This window comes from Lactuca saligna, chromosome 4 (genome assembly GCF_052625555.1).
Source record: "Lactuca saligna cultivar CGN05327 chromosome 4, ASM5262555v1, whole genome shotgun sequence".
Lineage (NCBI taxonomy): Eukaryota > Viridiplantae > Streptophyta > Magnoliopsida > Asterales > Asteraceae > Lactuca > Lactuca saligna.
This window is the reverse complement of record NC_136420.1, coordinates 76,553,944-76,572,017: the sequence shown is the minus strand read 5'-3', so window position 1 is coordinate 76,572,017 and position 18,074 is coordinate 76,553,944.

The following is an 18,074-nucleotide window of genomic DNA, read 5'->3' as shown; positions in this document are numbered from 1 at the left end:
TATGCAAAGTTTTCCAAGTGCGATTTCTGGTTACGGGAGGTCCAGTTTCTGGGGCACCTCGTTAATCAGAAAGGGATATTGGTCGATCCGGCCAAGGTTGACGCGGTGATGAGATGGGAGGTGCCAAAGTCACCCTTTGAGATTAGGAGCTTCCTTGGGTTGGCAGGGTACTATCGGAGGTTTATCAAGGATTTCTCCAAGATCGCAGTGCCACTCCCCAGATTGACCCGGAAGGGTGTTACATTTTTATGGGGTCCCGAGCAGCAGACCTCCTTTGAGACGCTTCGCCAAAGGTTGTGCGAAGCTCCGGTATTAGCTCTTCCGGAAGGGATGGAAAATTTTGTGGTATTCTGTGATGCATCGATTTTAGGGCTGGGAGCGGTGCTGATGTAGAAAGGACATGTGATAGCATATGCATCGAGGTAGTTGAAGCCTCATGAAACGAGATATCCCACACATGATTTAGAGTTAGGGGCAGTGGTGTTCGCTCTCAAGATTTGGCGACACTACTTGTATGGGGTTCGTTGTACGATATACACGGACCATAAGAGCTTGAAGTACTTGATGGATCAGCCTAACCTAAATATGCGGCATAGGAGGTGGTTAGATGTGGTCAAGGATTATGATTGTGAGATCTTGTACCACCCGAGCAAGGCTAATGTGGTAGCCGACGCATTGAGTCGCAGGGCGAAGAGTACTCCCCTGCGAAATGTATGTTTGAGATTGACCGTGATAGCTCCAGTTCTGGACGCCATTCGTGGGGCACAGGCCGAGGCTATGCATCCGGAGATGCAGAAGAGAGAACGGGTCGTTGGTTTGGTTTCTGAGTTTGTGTCGGATAGTCGAGGGCTTATGAATTTTTAGGGCCGGATTTGGGTACCGTTTGTGGGCGGTACGCGTACTACATTGATGGAGGAAGCTCATAGATCGAAATTTTCAATCCATCCTGGGGCTACAAAAATGTATTTGGATTTGAGGAAAGAGTATTGGTGGCCTTGTATGAAGAGGGACATCGCATGGTTTGTCGAGAGGTGTTTGACCTGTCGAAGGGTAAAGGCCGAGCACCAGAGACCGCATGGCAAGTTGTAGCCATTGGAGGTTCCCGAGTGGAAGTGGGAACAGATCACTATGGATTTCATCACCAAATTGTCGAGGACTGCTAGAGGAGTTGATGCAATTTGGGTGATTGTGGATAGGTTGACGAAGAGCGCTCACTTTCTTGCCATCAGTGAGAGTTCTTCGGTGGAGAAGTTGGCGGAGGTTTATGTGAGAGAAGTGGTATCTCGGCATGGGGTGCCGATCTCGATTGTTTCGGACCGTGATGTGCGCTTCACTTCCCGATTCTGGAAGAAATTTCATGAGGAGTTGGGTACTAAGCTGCATTTTAGTACCGCATATCACTCCCAGACAGACGGCCAGAGTGAGCGGACGATTCAGACGCTTGAGGACATGCTTCGTGCATGTGTATTGGATTTTGGGGGTAGCTGGGATACGTATTTACCTTTGGCAGAGTTTTCCTACAATAACAGCCATCATTCGAGCATCGGTATGCCGCCCTTTGAGCTGTTGTATGGTAGGAGGTGTCGGACTCCCATTTGTTGGGGTGAGGTTGGGCAGAGAGTGATGGGCAGTACAGAGATCGTGATTCAGACGACAGAGCAGATACAGCGGGTCAGACAGAGGTTATTGACCGCCTAGAGCCGACAAAAGAGTTATGCGGACAGGTGTCGGTCCGAGCATGAATTTCAGGTCGGCGACTTCGTTCTCTTGAAGGTTTCTCCTTGGAAAGGAGTGATTCGATTCAGGAAGAGGGGCAAGTTGGGGCCCCGGTTCATAGGTCCATTTCGTGTGATTGCGAGGGTAGGCCGGGTAGCCTATCGGTTGGAGTTGCCAGCAGAGTTGGGATAGATTCACGACACTTTTCATGTGTCGCAGTTGATGAAGTGTATAGCCGATGAATCGGCAGTGGTTCTGTTAGAGGATATTCAGGTGGATGCAAGCCTGAATTATGCCGAGAGACCAGTAGCCATCAAGGATCGGAAGATCAAGGTTTTGAGAAACAAGGAGGTACCTCTGGTGTTGGTCCAGTGGCAACACCGGAAGGGATCAGAGATGACCTGGGAGCCAGAGCGTATGATGCAGGAGCAGCATCCGGAGTTGTTTTTAGAGCGAGACTTCGAGGGCGAAGTCTAGTCCTAGTGGGGGAGAGTTGTAACAGCCGGATTTTATCAGGTATCTTGCTTATTATATTTTGTTGATTTGAGAGGGGACTCGGCGAGTTGGAGCTCAGAATCGCCGAATATGGACGCGGATCTGGACGCGGGATCGCGCCTGGACTCGACGAGTCCAGGATATGGACTCAGCGAGTCAGCGCTGTGTAATGAAACCCTAATTTCTCGAGTTTGAGACTTATTTAAAGGGCCTAATGGCCGTCATTTGTGCTCACCAGCCCCTTGAGTGAAACCCTAATCGAGTGTGAGCATTTAGAGCTAAGTAGGAGGCCATTATTGACCTTGGAGGTGCCATTGTTGCAAGGAAGGAGAAGAGCTAGCCAAGGGAAAGCAAGAGGAGCCACTTCTTTGGGTTTGGAGTCCAGAGCATCACTTTTGTGGTAATAAATCCGAGTTACCTTCTTGTTTGTTGTTGTTTATCTAGATTTAGGGTTTGTTGAACCCTTTTATGGCAAGATTTAGTGTTCTCTTGGTCCCTTATGGGGTTGGAACCATAGATCTGGACCCTTAGAGGTCTAGAGTGTCCCTTTACCCAAGCTTTTTGGCAATCAATGGAGGCTTTGGATTGGAATCCTCATGCCTTAGGTCAAAAACTCCATTTATGAGCTATAGGGTGTGTTATGAGCACCAAGATAGGAGCTTTACGTGATGAATCAATCGAGGGAGGCCAGATCTATAGTTTTTGGAAGCAGATCTGACCTTAGAAGCAAGTTGGAGTGGTTGCATGGCATGGACTCGCCGAGTCTGTTCATCCGACTCGGCGAGGAGCTTGAAGATTGCCTTGGGACTGCTCTGCGAGTGGTCCAAATCGAGTCATGGGTAGACTAAGTGAGTCAGGGTGAGTTGGAGAGGGATGACGAGTGGTCTGAGTCAAACTTGGACTCGCCGGGTCGTCCTTGAGACTCGGCGAGTTGAGTCGGGGTGGCCCCGCGATTCATTCAGGTGAAACTCGTCAAGTAAAAGGGGGATACTCGACGTGTAGTAAGGGAATTTCAGAGGGTTGGTGAAAACGTCTAGACTCGCCGAGTCGCCATGGTACTCGCCGAGTCCGGTCAGAGTTGACCGTTGACCGTTGACCATTGACCAGAGTTGACCTATGTTGACTTCTTATGGATAGTCAACCTTAGAGATATAAAGTGTTAATTAGAAACATATAATGTTATAGGAGGATTAGAGCTCGGAGGATCGAGCACGAGGGATTTCCAGGATTCGTGAGATACCGAGATACGCGAGGTGAGTCTTCTCACTATACTATATTACCTTGAGTAGGTAACCAGAGTTATGTGATAGAGTATTTGTATGCTATGTATGTTATGTGTTGTATTGCATTATTTCTATGTGATTTATGTAGTGCATGTTTATCAGAGCTAGAACCTGAGGGTTTACACAGTTTGGGTGCACGGACCCACAGAGTTATAGCCTCGAGTGGCTAATATGTGTTATTTGTGGTATTTTGGGGAACTCACTAAGCCTTGTGCTTACAGTGTTTGATGTTGTTGTTTCAGGTACTAGTGACGACCGCGGGAAGGCGCCGGCTTGATCCGTACACACACACTCGGAGTTTTTACATTGTGATCTTGGGATTTTGTATTAACCTAAATTGGATAATTAATATGGTTGTTTGATGAATATTAATCGAATTATGTTTATAAGAAAATTGAAAAAAAATTGTTTTGAAATTTACGGTGTTACAATTATTATAACACGTAAGTTTTCTTATAGAATTTTAAAGCAAATTAATTAAATATAAGTAAATTTTCAGGCATACTATCCAAAAAATATATCTCTAATAAAGATATCAATAATGAACAAGATTATGATAATAATCAAATAAATTATATTGAAGAAACCGTTAATAACATAGAATAAAGTTTGAATAATTTGACAATACCTAAAACTAATGTTAATACAATATATAGAAGACGAACTTTTGATTATTTTCAAGGTTAGGCTATTAAAATGATAGAACAAACTTTTTCTATTTGTCAAAACCAACAAAATTTACATTTATTATCATCACGATCTATTCTACAGCATAGAACGAAATATAAACTTTTACATATCGGTTTAGTCCAAATTATTATCAAATCTCTATTTAGATTTTTAATAGATGCTCATGTTCTCCTTCTTTTAAGAGACAAGAGACATAAAGATTTTCAAAATTCTATTTTAGCTATGGCTGAAACAATATTGCTAACGGACCTATTTATTTCAATTGTTATCCAAATTTTTTTGGTAGGATTATTTGATAAAAGTATTTTTGACATGTTAGTGTTAACTATAGAAACAAAAAAATTTAGAATTTAGAGATGATACAAAACCATTAGCAATAATGTATCGCGTCTGTTACAAAACTATAACAACTACACTTGAACCAAAAACTCGTTTATCCAGTCCTAAAAACGAAAGAATTATTTTTGAAGCAAATACCAACCATACAAAGTCCGCACACCAAAAAGATTAAAGTGATATAATATAACTCAATAATGTAATTGCAACTTACAAAATGTTATCGATCCAAAACCATTAGATTCTTCAAAAAAAATCTCAAATATTACTTAATATAATGATGGTTCAGTAGATATATTTTTTGTTCCTTAAATATTTCATCATCTAGACTATCAACTTCTTTTATCCCAGAAACTAGCTCTTTATAATCTTCATTTTCAAAGTCAAGATCTTTAAAACTAAAAACTGTTGACTATACTAATTCTATTCCCAAACATTTATATCAAGATAATCAAAATAGTGAAAATAGTCTTCCTCGTCCTATTAAATCGGATTTTATTGATGAACTTCAAAATTTTAAACAAAAGATGTGAGTAAAAGTGCAAATTAATTGTTCAAAAGATAATAAGCTTTGGACTAATATGTTAAAAAGATATTGGAAAATAAATTCCAATATCTACAAAACCATTCAACATTTAGAAGAAACTAGAACTCAAGAAATTTACAATTTATACAAAATACATCCATATAGTAATAAGTATAATAAACAAATAGAAAAAATTTCTAGACTAATGATAGAAAAAAAAATACAAGAAATTACGAAGTCATAATTAAGAGTCAATAAAACATATTTCCTCAATCCTAACAAAAACAACATGTTAAAATGAATTTCTCAAATTCAGAATATCAAGTTAATTTTGATTACTTAATAGATATTAAATATTATAAAGATTACAATAATAAAAAAAACGAGCTTGGCACGAAGAAAATTTTTCATACTACTTAAGATTTCTCCATTTAGGCCTTTGGGAAGATTATGTTTTATCAAATAAAATTGATTCTCTTTTTTTCAATGGTTTGAATTAATTTATACCCCTAAACATAAGATAAATTACCCATTTAAAAAGGGTTCTATCACTCCTATTTTAGAGAAAAAAAATATAAAGATATTATTTCTAGTAAAGAAATTGTTGCTAATTTTCCACCAAAAGGAGAAATTATTATTAACAATATGTTTATTGCAACTCATTTAGTTCAAGCCACAAATCAATTAACTACTGAAAAGGGTCTTCAAAAAACTATTTACCAAAATAATTATGCAAACAGAACCTTATCTAGTATTACTGAGCATTTAGTTAAAATTAAAGAAAAAAATTTTAAAGATAAAAATGTAAATAAGCAAGATATAACAAGCACTAGTAATATAAGTTTTATTCCTTTCCAAATTGATGGCAATTTTAATCTTGGAAATACGAATTTAATTAACACATTAGAAAAAAAAAAACTTTCAAAACTTCATATCTCAAACACTAATAATATTAATACTCTTACAAATGATGAACCTGAAAATAGTGATATTAATAGTGAAACAAATTTTGAAACTCTTACTCAACAATTTATTAATACCAATGATGATATTAATCAACTTACTAATGATTTTTCAAATCTTAATAAAATTCATCAATCAAAACAAAGCACATTTGGAAAGAATCCAAAATCAACAATAAGAAATTATTGGAATAAACCCTTTCTTCGAAATGTTCAACTTGAAGAAAGAACTTTTCAATTTGATTGTTCTCAATATGATGGTAATTATGTTTATGAATGGAATATTGATGATCATTTTGAACATCAAATTATGAATATTATACAAGAAATGACTATGGCAGCTAATGATTATAAAGCTTATAATAACACTCAACATTAAGTTGTTAATATTACTACTTCTTGTTTTACTAGCAGTCTTAAAGGCTGGTGGGACTTTTATATTTCACAAGAAGAAAAAATATTATTTTTTATGTTCTAAGAAAACCGTTATAAAACAAGAAAATAATCAACAAATACAAATGTTTGAAGATGATATGGTTAACACTTTAATTTTTGCTATTATTAAAAACTTTGTAGGAGATCCTACAACTTTTCAAGAAAAAACTTCAAAATTTTCAATGAAATTACATTGCAGAAAACTTATTGATTTTAGATGGTATAAAGATAATTATATTGTTAATTTTTTTTTTTTTTTGAGACCTGATTGTAAAGAGTTTTATTGGAAAGAAAGTTTTATTGCTGGTCTTCCAAAACTCTTTGCAGAAAGAGTTAGACAAAAAGTAAGAGAGAATTTTAATAATACCATTCATTATCAAAATCTAACTTATGGAGGTTTAATAAACTACATTAATAAAGAGGGATCAACAGTTTGTGTTGATCTTACGTTTAAAGAAAAGCTAAAAAAAGATATAATTAACAGTAAAAATGAATTAGGAAATTTTTGCCAACAAGATGGTTATCAGCCCTTGACTGGTCCGTCTACTTCAAAATTTAAAGTATATAAGAAAAGATCTACAAAATTTTTCAAGAAAAAGAAATACAATATTCTAGAAAATTATACAAAAGGCAAGGATTGCGCTTCAAAATCTAAAAAAACCTTATAAACCAATTTATAAAAAATCTTAAAGAAAATCAAAAGATATTATTATTTATCATAAATGTGGGTATAATGGTCATACAGCTAATAATTGTTATGCTAAAACAAAAATAAATTAGTTAAATGTTTCTGAAGATTTGAAAGAACAAATAAGAAAAATTATTTTATATACTGATTCAATTTCCGATGAAAGTATTTTTGATTTTCAGACAAATGATTTAAATATTCTTGAACATACTATTTCGAGTTCAGAAGATTCTAATACATGCGAATGTATTGATAAATATCATTGTAATAATTTAATCAATGTTATTACTAGTAGTTCTATTAATTTTCTTTCACAAGATGCTAAAGATCTTCTAAACTCTCTAGATTTTATAAAAAAATAAAATACTCAAGAATTATTAATAAAGCAAATGCATAATAAAAATAACAATATAACTCCGGCTAATAATGAAAATTTTAATTTAAAAAATATATATGAAAGATTTTCTGAAGCAAACCCAATTTCTATACAAGAACTTCAAGAAGAATTAAAAATAGTAAAAACAAGAAATAAAAGAAATAAAAAATAAACTTTTTATTTTATAAAAAGAAAAACCTTCTAATTTTAAAAACAAAAATATAGAAATTAATAATGAAGAAGAAAATAAAATTGAATAGGCAACTATTTGTAAAATTATAAATGAGCAAGTTTCTCAAAAATGGAACACTCAAATTGCTTTAGTCAAAAATAATTTTAAAATCAACCTAACTTCCTTGATTAACATTGGTGTTAACATGAATTGTATTCAAGAAGAAATTTTTCCTACACAATTCTATAAAAAAAAAACTACATCTGGACCTACTGGTGCTAGGGGTACAAAATTAATTGAAAATTATGAAGTGTACGATGTTCATATTTGTAATGATCCAGATTACTGTTATAAAACTCGGCTAATTTTGATAAAAGATCTCTCTTCTCCTTTAATTGTAGGAACACATTATATTACAAAACTATATCATTTTATGGTTCATGATGATGGTATAAGAACCAATGTTTTGGGAAGAGAAATCATATTTAAATTTTGTGAACCCCCTTTATATTCAACTATTAATGTCCTTAATTATAAAACACAACAACCCAAATATCTTATTAACGAAATAAATGATGTTCGAATAATTAATCAATTAAATGATAATAATATTCAAAATAAAATAACCGCTCTAAAATTGAAATTTGAGAAAAATGTTTGTTCTAATATTTCTAATGCCTTTTGGAATACAAAGCAACATATTGTAAAATTACAATATTAAAAAAAAATTAGTGAAAAAGATATTCCTTCAAAATCTAGAGCAATTCACATGAATAATGAACTAGAAATTTATTGTAAAAATGAAATTCAAGATTTATTAGATAAAAAAACTCATAAGACATTCTAAATCACCATGGTGTTGTTCAGCATTTTATGTTATGAATGTCGTAGAATTAGAAAGAAGATCACCAACATTAGTTATTAATTATAAACCTTTAAACAAAGTTTTAAAACGGATTCGTGATCCTATTCCTAATAAGCGAAATTTACTAAAAAGGCTTTATGATTTAAAAATATTTTCAAATTTTGATATGAAATCTGGATTTTAGCAAATACAATTTCATGAGGAAGATAACTACAAAATTGGTTTTAATGTTTCTTTCAGACATTTTGAATGGAATGTAATAACTTTTGGATTAAAAAACACCCATTCTGAATTCAAGAATATTATGAATGATATCATAACTCCTATAATTAGTTTTGCTATTGCTTATATTAATGATGTCCTAATATATTTAAAAATCCATTGATCAACATTTCAAACATTTAAATCAATTTCATGATTTAATCTATCAAAATGGTTTAGTTATCTCTGCAGCAAAAATGCATTTATTAAAGATGAAATTCGTTTTTTAGGACATGATATTGTCAAAAACAGTATTCGACATATTATAAGAAGCTTGCAATTTTTTACTAAATTTCTTGATGAAATTCAAGATAAAAAGCAACTTCAAAATTTTTTACGATCCTTAAATTATATCAAAGATTTTTTCAAAGATTTACGCATTATATGTAAACCGCTTTATAGTAGATTAAAAGGTAATCCCTAACCATGGACTCAAAAGCATATATATATATATATATATATATATATATATATATATATATATATATATATATATATATATATATATATATATAACAAAAGGTTCCTACTTTCCCATGTCTAACTCTACATCATCTCAATGCCAATATCATAGTTGAAACCGATACTAGTAATATTGGATTCGGAGGAATTCTAAAACAAAATTTTTTAACTCAAAAGAGGAACAATTGGTTCGATATTATTGTCATCCATGGAATGATGCACAAAAAAAATATTCGATTGTTAAAAAAAATTTAAGCATTGTTTTATGTATGAAAAAATGTGAAGATGATTTATTTATGAAAAGTTTTTTATTAAGAATAGATTGTCAATCTGCAAAAACAATTTTAGAAAAGGATGTTAAAAATATTATTTACAAAAAAAATTGCTCGATGGTAGGCCCTCTTAGGTAACTTTTTTTTTTAACGATAGAACTTTATTAAAAACAAAAACTAGCCAAGAGCTAGAAAAATTACATCAAAGAAGTAGCAAGATAGGGGGTATGAAGCCACTCGGTCCAACGTAAGTTTACCCTACTACATCTATTAGAAATCCAAAAAAAATGAATTCTCAACCACATCATCAAAAATACCCGACTTTTTGGGTAAAGTCGTCCCAAAAAAAGACGCATTCCGGAAATTCCATAAACACCAGAAAGACGTAATAATAACCGCATCAAACGCCTTTCGTTGACCTCTACTCAAATTGACCCCATCCGACTAGTTGATTAAGGACTGCACAGAGATGTGCGATGGTAGAGATAAACCCCACCATATAGCAACCCTACCACAAATATCATGTAAGTCGCAGCAACCAGCAAAAAGATGCTCAATAGTCTCGACTGCAACACCTCTATTCGATAACCTCTCCATCGTAGGAATACAATAAAGTTGAATCCTCCATAGTAGAATATTAAGCTTAATAGGGACCCAATTATTCCATCTAGTACCCCTATCATCCGAAGGAATTAGAGCACTATCCAATGCAAATCTAACTGACGAAACAAAAAAAGAATCAGAACTATCAAGCATCCACCCCAATCTATCCGGAACCTGTTGAAGTTGAACACCCTCCACCACTTCCAAAAAAGAAAGCCATTGAGATTCTTCAATTCCACCTCTAGGCATAAGTCTAAGGACATCAGGGTTCCACCCCATTAAAAAACAATCCCTGACATTAGTTGATTTTTTCATATCCAACGCAAAGACACGATGAAAGGAAATTGAAAGAGAATTATTGTCATGCCAGTTATCATGCCAAAAGGAAGTATACGCCCCATCCCCAACTCTTATAGGAGCTAGGTTATGGAAATCAAATCCCCTATCCTTGAGATTATTTACAATCGTTGTAATACCATTCCAAGGACCCTTCCACTGTCTCCTTGGAATCAAAGAATTATTATTATCCCCCAAACCATATATACTTTTGACGACCCTCACCCATAATAAATTTGGTTTATGAAAAAACCTGCACTTCCAACGTAATAATAAAGCCCTATTAAAGGAAAAAAGACTTCCAATTCCCAAACCTCCAACTTCTTTCGGGGCCAGAATTTTATCCCACCTAACCCAATGCATACGACGATCATCCAAATCAGCACCCCAAAAAAACACTGATCTCAATCTCTCCAAATCCTTTATCACTGTAAGAGGAATCGGATAAATGGACATTAAATAACTGGCAAGCGAACCCAAGACAACTTTAACTAGAGTCATACGCCCCCCATAAAAAAGACACTTGGCTTTCCAAGTCACTAATCGTTTCCGGAAAGAATCAACAACAGGAGCCCAGGAATCAATTCTAGCCATATTCTGACCAACGGGAACCCCCCAAGTGTGAATACGGAAAGCAGCCCGGGGAACACCCCATGTAATTAGCCATATAAGACACTTGATTAGCCGTGACTCCCACTCCATACAACTTGCTTTTAAGAATATTGATTTTCTGACCCGAAGCTAGAAAGAAACATCTAAGAATACGTACAATATGAAGTGCATTCTCCTGATTCCAATCTGTCATGTGAACCACATCATCATCATATAAAAGGTGGGAAACAGAAATTTCCCCAATCTTGATTCCCCTATAAGCATTAACTATATGGGCCCTAGTAATAGCCACATGCAAACCCTCCATGCCCAAGACAAAAAGAAATGGAGATAGGGGATCCCATTGTCTCAGACCTCTGAACATTTGAAATTCCCAGGATGGAGAACCATTCACCAGTGCCGAGACTGTAGCAGAAGGCAGCATCTCCAAAACCCAATTACACCACAAAGAGCTAAACCCCATAATTCGCATGATTTCAAGCAAATAATCCCATGAAACCAAATCATAAGCTTTTTCAAAATACACTTTGAATATCAAAACCGGATTTTTAGAAGCTTTACTCCATGCTACAATTTCATTGAGAAGAAACGGACCATCTAAAATATGTCTGCCTTTTATGAAAGCTGCTTGCTTCACACTAACCAGACTATCAATAACCTTAGCCAATCTATTTGCAAGAAGTTTACCAATAATCTTATATTGGCAACCAATAAAAAAAATAGGTCTATAGTCTTTTACAACCTTCGGGTCTCTAATTTTTGGGATCATAGTGAAAAAGGAAGCATTACATCCCTTTGGAATAGACGAATGCGTATGAAAATGTGACAATGTCAAAAATGTCATCCTGAACAATATCCCAATACCGCTTTATAAACCCAAAAGTGAAGCCATCAGGACCTGGAGATTTTGAAGATCCGGAATCCCACACTGCCTTTTTGATTTCTTCTCTAGAAAACGGAGCATGAAGAAACTGGATTTGATCAGACGACAGATGTGAAAAATGGATTCTTGAGTTCGGGGCCGAGAACCCTCCTACTTAGAAAAGAAAGTTTGAAAATGACCACGAAATTCCTCCTTCACCGTATTAGGATCATCAATCCAGCACCTATCCTTCAAAACACCCCTAATAGCCATTTGTCTTCTCTTATTATTTATAACCCCATGAAAATAACCCGACTTTTCATCACATTCGATGCCCCACTTGATTTTCGCCTTTTGGGGTAACTCCAAATTAGTAAGATGGTCTAGCTCTGTGATATTTCTAAGAATATTAACTTGTTGCTCCCGTAAGGAGGCATTCCCCCCATCCATCATGAGAGAAGAATCAATTGATTCTAACATTGTTTGGAGTTCCATGCGTTTAGAACCCATTTTGGCCCTAGAAGATGTGTTCCAAATACGAATATTTGCTTTAAGTAGTTGAAGCTTCTTCTTAAATTTAACCCAAGGATGCGAAACCATGGTTAAATTCTAATCTTGGGACCACGAATTTCTGACAACATCATCGAACCCCTCCAATTGGAACCAAGAATAGAAGATACGGAAGGGAGTAGGCTCATAATCAACTCTATGCTCCGAAAGTAAAATAGGTTTATGATTTGGAGTATACTTTTCCAAAAACATACCTGTCAAATGGGGAAAAGCATCCAAAATACCCTAAGAAGTTAAAAATCTATCCAATTTACTAAATTTTGAACCCCAATTGTCACTCCATGTAAAACGAGGACCACCAAGAGGAACATCGAATAAACCCACTTGCTCAATAAAATTGTTGAAACTCCTGGTTGTATTAGAGTGAAACATAGAACCAAATCTTTCCGAATCATCCTGAACCTCATTAAAATCACCCATCAAGACATAGTCACCTTGGAAAGAACTAATAAGCTGGAGAAGATTATACCATAGAAGACGCTTGGAATCAGCCCCTTGCGGAGCGTAAACCACAATAAACATGACCGGAAGACCCGAGGAAGCCCATATCGCCTCAATAGCCGTAAAAGAATCCGGGATATGGGAGGATTTAAAAGAGACAGAATCCAAATCCCAAAGAAGAATAATGCCACCCGAAGCTCCACGAGAAGGAGAGAAAGCGTAGGAAAAAGAATTCCCCCAAAAAGACCGAGCCATACAAACATCAATAACTTCCATCTTCGTTTCTTGAATAGCCAACAAATTCACCTTATTTTTAAGACACAAGTTCGGAACCCTAGTCCGTTTATGTATACAACCCTCTCCTTGAATATTGATGGAGAGACAATTCATCTCAACACTATTTTATCTCTGACCCCTTCAACAATTTCTTTTACTCGATCATAACATCCCTCCAAGTCGTATCCCATTGCCTTTCCCATCTCCATTGTTTTTTGGATCTCACATAAGAAAGACCCTTTATTATACGAAGCATCCAAACAACCAGCCAAGTTGTTACTATTAGAAAATCCTTGAGGATGAGTTAAATTATCTTCTGAATCAACAATACTCGATAACCTTCCAAAACTACCCGAAAAACCAATTGGCGTATCATTAGTTTTCGCATTTAATTCCTGATTAGGTTCATGGAGCCGAGATTCCAAAACCGAAGGTAAAGAAGGAGCTATAGTTGCTGCCGGGTTGCTATGCTTAACTGAATCACCTGCTGGATGGAATCATTGATCACCAGGCCCTGTTTTGTTGGCTGAGCAGATCTCAAATTATGAAGCCGAGAAAAAGCAGGTAAGTGTTCGACATTTTGGTTATGATTGGAAGACCTGCTGTGACAAAAATAATTCTGCTCCTCTCTTTTTTCTTGAGAATTCCGAATTTTCCCATCACTATAAATAAGAATACTGCTACTTTCATTAGTTTGTAACACATTTTACTTTTGAATTGAATTCGCTTCCATTTCTCCCATCCTCCTTCATTTTTTTGATAGTCTCATATATTCCAAATGGATCAAATGACCCTTCTTCCTTGTCACCTTGCAAATTTTCATCTTGATATTCCAATCCATTACCATGCTCACTTGAACCATCACTGGTAACCTTATTTTCCCATGCAAATGATGGAGTCCACCCCAGTGCTTCCTTTATTCTAACCAAAAAATGATGTCCATCTATATTGAACGTCATAACCTCTGAGATAATCTCTTGAAAAGAAGATAGTATACAAATTTTTTTTTATATACATCCTCTCCCAAATCATCATCAAGATGAATAATTTTCCCCACTTATCCAAAATATTTTTAAATGCTTGCTTACTCCATGCCCGTAGAGGTAATCCTTCCACATCAACCCAAATCAAACGATGTAAAGGGACAAAGTTTCTATCCCATGGTCGTTTCTCAACTATCCAACGACCCATAGCCCCGCTTTCAAGGAAATTTTTACATGCATCTTTATGTTTAAACTCCATTATTACCCATAAACCGCCAATATAACGGATGTCAAAATCGTCAAATCCTTCATCATAACATAGCATACGAAGATTTCAAATCCAATGATCCGTAGCCCTCTTAGGTAACTTTGGTTTCTAAATAGAATTCATAAAAGGAGAAAATAATTCGCTTCCTGACTATCTTTTTCAAGAATTTTTGCAGGGAAAATGAGTTCATCCTCCTCTTCCAGACATGATTTATTTATGGAAAATGAATAGAAATGGTGTGTGTGTGTGTGTTGTATATATATATATATATATATATATATATATATATATATATATATATATATATATATATATATATAGGGGAGCATTCAATCGAAAACATTTCTTATTGTGAAAACATTTGAGAACAAAATTTGATCACATAATTTTTTTTAAATTAAAATCATCATATACTGTTAATATAAACGAAGAAATAAGTAAAAAAAACTATTAAAAAAACTCACTAACCAACACCACACACCACTCAAACAATACCATCCACCACCACCACCCATCACCGCCACCCACCTCCACCACCCGTCACCACCACTCCCACCCACCACCCAACATAATCACCACCATCCGCCATTATCAACCACAACCATCATCCACCACCCATCACTACCACTAACCACCACTACCGATCACCATCGACCACTACCACCCGCCAAAATCACCATCACCTCCACCCACAACAACCATCACCTACCCACCTCTACCACTCATCATTACCACCTAGCCACTACCCACCATTATGACCACCAACACCACTACCACCAACAACCACCCACAACCCATCACCACACTTGTCACCATCACCATCCATCACTACCGACCACCATCACCCGCCCCATTTCACCAGCCACCCGCCACCAACCAAAACCACAACTCACCCACCTCTTCCACCCATCACTACCACCCACCTACTACCCATCACTATGACCACCACCTATCATTACCACCACCCACCACCCATCACCACCACCTACCTCCACCACCCATCATCACCACCACTACCATCACCACCGATCACCACCACCTATCACCGCAACCCGTATTTACCACCAACCACCACCTACCACCTATCACCAACACCCAACACCACCATCACCATCACCACTAACTACTACTACCCATCACCACCAACTGCCACCATCACCTCCACCCACCACCCACCAAAACCACTGACCAATGACAACCACCGACCACCACCCATCACCACTACCCACCTTCACCACCCATCACAACCACCCACCACCAGCACCCCACCCATCACCCACTAAAACCACCATACGCCATCACCACTCTCACCACCCACCCACCCACCACCACTACCTATCACCTTCACCCGTGTACACCACCCATTACCATCGCTCGTCACAGCCACCTGCCACCCATTATAATCACCACCCACATGTCACCCCACTACCCTTCACCACCACCACCACCACCATCTACCACCAAACATCACTACATACGACCACTACCCATGATTATGTGTATATAATCACATGTGATATTTGTATTTAATCACATATGTTTTATATGGACAATATTCTTTTTTATCCATATAAATTATATGTGATTGGATACATATAATCAGATGTGAGTAGATATATTTAATCAAATATGATTAGATATATTTTAAGAACATATGTCATTATCGTGTTCTCGATTCAATAATTATTTTTTTGTCAGCTTTAATCATATGTGATTAGGTACATATAATCACATGTGATTATATGTATCTAATCACATATTATTGATATGAACAATATTGATTTTTGAGTTTTCGTTTCAATATTTTTTCTCATATATTTAATTACATGTAATTATAAGTATTCAATCACATATGATTAATGTAGACATACATTTGTTTTCATGTACTTGATTCAATAGTTGTTCTCGTGTATATAATTACATGTGATTATATATATTTCATCACATATGATTTATTGAAACAGAACGTGAAAACCAATCTTTTTCACATAAATCGTATTTGAGTAAATACATGAGACCAACTATTGAATTTAAAACACAAAAATAAATATTGTCCATAAAAATCATATGTGATTAAATGCATATAATCACATGTGATTATATGTACCTAATAACATCTGATTTACGCGGACAAGATTCATTATTTCTTTCTCAATTCAATAGTTGTCCTCATATACTTAATCACATGTGATTATATGTATCAAGTCACATATGATTTATATTGATAATATTCGTTTTTGTATTTTTGATTCAATATTTTTTCTTATGTATTTAATCATATGTGATTGTATGTATTTAATCACATATTATTAATGTGGAAAAAGAAAACCTATTGAATCGAAAACGCGAAAATGAATCTTGTGTACAAAAACCATGTGTGACTAAATGTACAAGAACAACTGTTGAACAAGAATGCGAAAAGGAATCGTGTCTATATAAATCATATCTGATTAGATACATATAATCTCATGTAATTAAATACATAAGAACAACAAATGAATCGAAAACACGAAAATGAATATTTTTCACATAAAGTCTATGTGATTAGATACATATAATCACATGTGATTATATGCATTTAATCACATAAGATAATTGTGGACAATGTTTATCTTTGTATTCTTGATTCAATAGTTGTTCTCGTATAGATAATCATATGTGATTATATGTATCTAATCACATATGATTTATATAGGCATCATTATTTTTTGTCCATATAAATCATATGTGATTAGATACATATAATTACATGTGATTATATGTATTTAATCACATATGATTACAATTGACAAAGAACAATTACTGAATCAAGAATATGACAATGAATCGTATCTATATAAATCATATATGTATTTAGTTATATATGATTTATGTAGACAATATTTATTTTCCCGTTTTTGATTTAATAGTAGTTCTCGTGTATATAAATACTTGTGATTATATATGTATTTCATCACATATCATTTATAGAGACAAGATTCGTTTTTGTGTGTATAAATCATATGTGATTAGATACATCTAATCACATGTGATTAAATACAAGAGAAAAATTATCGAATCGGGAAAGCAAAAAATGAATGTTGTCCAAATAAATCATATATGATTAGATACATATAATCAAATGTGATTACATGTATTTAATCACATGTGATTTAAATGTAAAATTTGTGTCATCTACTTAATCACATGAGATTATATGTATTTAATCGCATATGGTGTATGTGGAAAATATTTATTTTAGTGTATATAATCACATGTAATTATATGTATTTAATCACATATGATTTATATATACAATATTCGATTTTCTAAAAACTCAATCATTTATTTAAATTCAATAATGTTTTTTTTTTTATTTCACACTCTCGTCACATGTATTTTAACATCAAAAAAAGGCTCTATCACATGCTATAGAATTTATATAATATAATTAAACTAGTGAGCAAATCTATTGTTCTATTATAGAAATTTATTATTGTAAAACAAATCGTATACAAATTTTATCCAATATAAAAAGTGAAATATCCGTATCTTTATTGATCCTGTTGTTTAAGTTATATTAGAGTTCACTTATCTAAATATGA